General features: G+C 50.5%; 1 long non-coding RNA gene across 1 annotated transcript; it reads right to left on the bottom strand.

The window, feature by feature from the left end:
* Positions 1-956: 956 nt before the first annotated feature.
* LOC144334987 (uncharacterized) lies at positions 957-6,153 on the bottom strand. The gene is made up of 2 exons (XR_013405332.1): positions 5,643-6,153; positions 957-1,733 (listed from the first exon to the last, which is right to left on the bottom strand). It is a non-coding gene; the product is annotated as an uncharacterized LOC144334987 (long non-coding RNA).
* Between the last annotated feature and the right edge of the window lie 392 nt (positions 6,154-6,545).

Raw genomic sequence — 6,545 nt, forward strand, 5'->3', positions numbered from 1 at the left:
ATTCCAGGCTGAAAATCTCTTCTGAAAGTATCCAAATCTTACCCACGTCAGGCTCCATCTTTTCCCCAGAGCTCCTCACCCCCTCCAGAGCAGCAACTCTGGTGCCCGTGCAGCCGGGGCCTGGGGGCGGATCCGTGGGCTCAGAGCGCCCAGCCCCTCAGCCCGTCTGTGAGTCCCCTTCCTCCCTGCTCCCTGGCATTAATGCCCTCCGTCTTCGATTTCCTGATAGGCAAAAGGGGGTTAATTCTAAGAGTGCTAACCGAACTGGGTCACTTAACACCATGTCCGGCCCAGAATACCCCTTGATCAATGACAGGTATTGCTGCGCTGTTACCATTGCGCTGGTTCCGGTTTTCCTGTGAGCCCTTTAGGCTCTTTGCCGTAAAGGCCACTCAATGGTCTTGTCCAAGCCTGTCTGTGGCAGATGGACAGGTGAGTGGCCGATGCACATGTGTGATGCTGAATGGGATCGTGCAAAGCTGGCCCCGCATATTTTGGTCAACGTAAGAAAAAAGCCGCCCCTGCTTGCTTGCTGCCGCCCTGCAGTGTCCAGAAGGAGCCGCTTAAAGGCAACTGCGCCGCACCTACCTTCTTGGAAGGAGAGGGCAAGACCAGATTGGCTGGAGCTGGAAAGTTGTGCCCTACAGATCAGGGCTGCGTGACCCAGGGAAGGCATCACTCGAAATAAGTGCTGGAGGGGGGCCAATCCGACCCAACCATCCACCTCCAGAGTCAGCCACGGGGCTCCTCTTGATATGTCATCCTGATCACCCCTCACAGAGCAAATGAGCCTTTGACTTTAGCCTGACCTAGGTACAACACCGACTCCCACCTCCCACATCCTGAACCAGCCTGTTCCGGGGATTGCTGTGGACATAGAGGAGCAGGCCCATGACATCTAGTGGCATTTCCTGGCAAGCACACTCACCATGCTTAACCATAAAACTCGGGTCAACTGGTTTTTCGGAGGGACTGGAATTTACTTGTGGCACGCATGGATACTGATTGACCCAGGGAGGGGCATGGAGGAGGCTGAAGGAAAACCCATCGTGACTGCGCCAGGCATTCCCGCACACACCGACATCTTCAGACTGGGGCGGTGTCCTTGTCTTACAATCAAACCGAAGCCCAGAGAAACTAGGGAGCTTGTCCAAGACCAGCAACAGGTATGTGGGCAGCTGGGATTCAACTAAGTCCTTCCCTGGATCCATCCGCGCTGCTCCCCGCCCCCACTCCCACCACCTCGCCATGGCCCCCGATAGACACAGCAGATCTGAACATCAGGCACCCCGAACGCAGAGTACGGAGCAGAGCCGGCTTCCGCAGTGGGATCTCACACACATCCCACTCCCCTTCTTGCCGAATGCCTCGGGACTCTGTGCGGTATGGTCTGCAGATGTGGCCTCACTCTGCGCTAGGAGATCTGGGTGGCAGGCAGCGTTTTGTAGAGTGCTCCTCCAGACGGGGCTCGTCGGCTGATCCATGAGACACAGGACACCTGAGAGAAGAGCCGACAAACCCCACAAAGTCGCTCCCAACCTGGAGAGGACAGGGTCAAGGCAGGGCTCCTCGCAGTCCACGCTTCGGACAGGTCTTCCAGCAAACTGTGGTGCTCCTCAGGCGCGAGGAAGTTTCCCAGGGCAGGAGCTCTAAGTTACACAGCAAAAGCACACAGGCGATGCAGCAGGGCGTACTTCAGCCCAGGGCTCAGGAACCACGGGGTGCAGCGCGGCCTGCAGCAAACCAGACACATCAGAAGCCAAGGTCCCACCTTTTACATTCAGTGACATTGAACGGAGGGAGTTATCTATAACAATCGTCTTCCTGGGGGACCCGTACAGCACGCATGACCACCGACACTGACCACGAGTCCTTCCTAGGTCCTTGGGGCTACTCCACTTTACACGCACGGTTCCATGCACAAATCTATGCGGGGCAGTTTTAGCCCCAGCTGAGAGATGAGGAAAACGCTGCTGGAAAAGTCAAGTGAGAAAATCAGACTTCAGCACACCTGCCATCTCCAAGACCACTACTACTCTATGTGCTAGGGTCTCAAGGGTTGGGTGTGTGGCATTTTAAGTGACTAATCATAGGCGGTTTTCTTCTCTCCTACACCTGTTTAGCCTGAAAGTGCACGTACATGCTCTGCTGCAGGTGCACTGCCTTATGTCGACCAGCAACGCTCATTTCTGCCTCGGGTTCTCGTCACCACCTTCCGGAAAGCTCTCGCCTGCTTTACAGCCATGCCAGGGAGGCCTGGTCAGCCGCACAGTCAAATTCCTGCAGTGTCAGAGCTAAGTGCTGGCTGAGACTTTAACAGCGAAAACAGCGGAGTAATGGGGATAAACTGAACAAAACTGTATTGTAACGCAGACGGAAGTCTAGAAGCAAAAGAAGCTGACACCCCTAAGACAGCAGGCAACTGTCTCTCACTATGATGTTAATAGCAGCTTGCTGTTTCTAGTGCCTCCGTGTTCCAGGGTTTCCAGTCAGCGTTTGTGTTTATCTGCTCCTGGGCTACCTCATCAAACCTCTGCAGAGATCAGGGATATCTAAATTGACCCAGTATCTGCAGGCTGGCTGCTCAGAGGTCGTGGTGTGGAACGGCCAGGACATCGCTTAGTCATATGGGGCACAAGCACGTCACTTGCCACTCCTGTCTTTCTATTTCATCAAACCCTCTTTTCTCCTGAATATTGACCATAGCAAAGTCATTAGCCTTCGAGATGCATTTGAAACATCAACTTGCTTTGTTCAAGAGGTTTAAGACGCACTTAAGTCTTTCTTGCCATGCTCAACACACATGGCCGGCCGTTTCTGAAGTCAGTGTTTCTGGAACAAAAGCCTTGGCCTGCCCCAGTGAACATTCACACTCAGCACACTGTCGTGAGGCTGCTTGGCCAACTAGCAGGGGCTGGGACAGAGCCGCAGGTGCCACGTGGTGTCCCTGCAAAGGCGCCTCACTCCCTCAATCAAGGGCGGTGCCTCCTGCCAATCCAGCGGCTTCCTCCAAGGGGAAGAGGCCTCTTCAGCTGCCACCGCACTGATTTCAGGCGGCTCAGCCGATGGGGCGACAGATTCAACAGAGTCCCATGTTGTTAAAGGAAAACTTGTGTTACCAGGCAACCTTAGGGTCAGATTCAACGGAAAATAACCAACAACATTACTTCCAAACCAACATGCTACCAGTGTCTTATCCTTCAATGCTGCTTAAACACGGAAAAGTATGAGGAAAAAAGAGCATGGCACTTACTTCTTAAAAAATAACACCCCTTCCAGGTTCATTTTACCCATATCAGAAAGACTTAGAACTGTGGATTCCCTACAGAAACGTGGAGTGGGGGTGGATCCCCACGCTGACCCAGCCTGACCCCAGGTCAGTCACCCCACCACCACGGGGTTCACACCTCTCCAGGCTCTGTCACCTCATCAAGGAAAGGTGGCCTCTCTAAGCTCTCTTCGCAGGAAGCACCCGAATGGGAGCTAGAGACACAGACACACCCACAACTGCTTTGAAATCCTGAACATATTTAAGGACTTCATTATTAGTCTTTTAAAAAGGTAAGAACAAAGTGAGCCTGGTTTTAACCTCTCTGCCACAATAACACCGTGTACATCTGTCTTTTACTGTTTGTTCCTTCTCCAGCAGCTGCTGCCTAGCTGGCCGACTGCAGAAGAAGAGCCTCTGGTACTCCCAGGAGGCCCTCGGTAAAAGCGTGAACACCACGATCACGTCTCAGGACGCCGCACACGTTAAAGTCGCCCACAGACCGCCATTCCCAGTGCCTAGAAGGCACTGAACGGGCCTCCTGCTCTTTGTAAATGTCAACCTTCCTAAGCTACGTTGTCTTGAAAATTTTTAACTGCAGTCCACACATACTACTTTGTGTCTTGTTTTTATCCTAGAGGAATATTTTTATGGAAAATTAAGCTTGCAAGGTTGAAGGGTTTTCTGAAAGTCGACTCCTAATCCTAGAAGGAAAAAAAAAAATGGGCCAGATGTGGTGCTCACGCCTGTAATCACAGCAGTTTGGGAAGTTGAGGCCGGCAGATTGCTTGAGCCCAGGAACTCGAGACCAGCCTGGAAAACATGGCAAAAGTCTGTCTCTATTGAAAAAAAAGAAAAAAAACTGGGTGTGGTAACATGTGTCTAGTCCCAGCTACTCAGGAAGCTGAGGTGGGAGGATCACCTGAGCCCAGGAGGTGAAGGCTGCAGTCAGCCAAGAGTTGCATCACTGCACTGCAGCTTGGGCGACAGAGTGAGACACCGTCTCAAAAAAACAAAAAGCAAAAACAACTATATAAATCATTACAGAAGGGAGCTGGCCGGGCGTGGTGGCTCATGCCTGTAATCCCAGCACTTTGGGAGGTCAGGGTGGGCAGATCACCTGAGGTCAGGAGTTTGAGACCAGCCTGGCCAATATGGCAAGACCCCATCTCTAATAAAAATACAAAAGTTAGCGGGGCATGGTGGTGGTTGCCTGTAATCCCAGCTACTGGGGAGGCTGAGGCAGGAGAATCACTTCAACCCGGGAGGCGGAAGTTGCAATGGGCCAAAATTGTGCCACTGCACTCCAGCCTGGGCAACAAGAGTGAGAGTCCACTTAAAAACAAAGTAGAAATAAAAATGAAGGGAGCTAATCTTTTTCATTTAAGGGAAGGGAGAAGAACATTCAGCATTTATACCTCTCACGCACACATCTGCAGTGGTGCCCTAAAGTATTCAAGATATACACATTCCTAAAAATATAGCTCAAAACTACTCACAAAGTTACATGCTAAAAGCACATGCATTGTAAGAATGCTACATTATATTTTTTGAGCATCTGTATCCAATATTTTAGCATACTGGCAGTTTTCCCTTCAGGTGCTGTATGCCTAAATTATTACATGTTTAGTCATTCATTTTAGAATTTATGACTTGCTTTAGACAAAACATATATTTAAACATAAGCTACTAAATTAATGACTTAGGGGAAAAGTTACTAAGTTAACTTGGAAGTTAAACTTTGCAAACTGAATGTGTTGGACCTCATGCAAGCTAGATGATCAGTTTTTAAAATTGTTTGTTGTGTGTTTCCCTCGAGGATGGGAATCTCTTTACTCTCATCCACTGTGCACACTGCAGCCCCGCCTCTCCTCCACCACGCCACACTGTAGCCTGCAATTCACCCTGTACCACGCTTTCCACACTTTACCTGAAGTCTCTAAGTATAACCAAGAAGGAAATGAAAAGCAGATAAATGACCTCCACCCCCACATCCAGCATGCAAATGTTAAACATTCATCAAAGTAAAACCAAAAACCCACGTTAGCTCACGAGTGTAACTGGGAGAGTTAAGTGCATGGCAATTTTAAAAGTCTAGTTAAGTAAAAACCTAATTGAGACTCTCAAGAAATACAAAGTTTTTACAAAAAGACATCTGCAAACATTGACAGTGAGGAGAGGACTTCACTCTGCATCCAGCCTGTCCTGGAAGCCACGGCCAAATGCCAGGTTATATGGGTCCGAAAAGCAGAAAAAAACAAGTGTTGAAATGTGTACAGTCTCAGCAATGTACAAATTTGATGTAGGATGCTCAGAAACCTTGAATTTCTAATCAGAAAACAGCAATATAAGCAAGTTTCCCAGCAGTGCCCACCTTCTGCCTACGGCACGTGTAACAGAAACGCTGGCCACCGCCCGGCGGGGACAGAGGCTTCCTGGTCACATTCGCTCTGGCAGCCGCACAGCTGGCCCCGCCACAAACACCTAATACTGAAGAACCACTGCTCCCTGGGCTTTCCTCACTCTAGCCGGGAGAGCGTATTTACAGAGTACTTTATCGACTGAGTCCTCGTTCAATGCGTCAAGCTTGTTGAAGGCAGGGCAACCCCATTCCTTGCCTAATTAAGTGAACTGAGCAGAGCAAATGCCCCCAAGTTGGACAGCACTCAGTCACGACAGCAGCGGCCACTGTTCACAGGGTGCTGGCTTCATGCCGGGAACAGTTCCAAGCACCTTCTCTCTGTCCGAGGAATATACACTGCAACCCTGTGGGGCTGTTTGCAGCGTCCACCGGAGTTCTGAGGCAGCGAAGTCCAGGCTGTCTGTGGGCCTCGCCACGTGGCCGTCCACATCCCCTGCAGACCAGACCTCACTCTAGGGACTGCGGGTTCCAGGGCTGCCTTGAGGCACATGCTCCCTTCGCCACCTCCTCCTGGCCCCTGACATTAACCCTCACCACTGCTGCCAACATTTTATTTTCTCATGGCTCCTGAGGGGCCTGTCCTGCCCTTCCCTGCTCCCTGCGTCCAGCTTGGAGGGTGCCCACATCAACGCCAATGCCAACGCTCACGTAATCACCAACCCTTCCACGGGGCTTGATGCCTAGGAGTCTCAATATCAGAAAGTCAGATTCCTGTGCTTGTTGGAGAATTTCTTCTCATTGTAGAAGTGAAGGAGATAAAATTCTAGGTGCCTGCAATAACCTCATTTCCACAGCTAAGCGACTTCAGTAGTAGCACACACACACACAAAAAAAATTTTGTTAACTTCTTTTATA

The sequence above is a fragment of the Macaca mulatta genome, chromosome 15, assembly GCF_049350105.2.
Source record: "Macaca mulatta isolate MMU2019108-1 chromosome 15, T2T-MMU8v2.0, whole genome shotgun sequence".
NCBI classification, from domain to species: Eukaryota; Metazoa; Chordata; class Mammalia; order Primates; family Cercopithecidae; genus Macaca; species Macaca mulatta.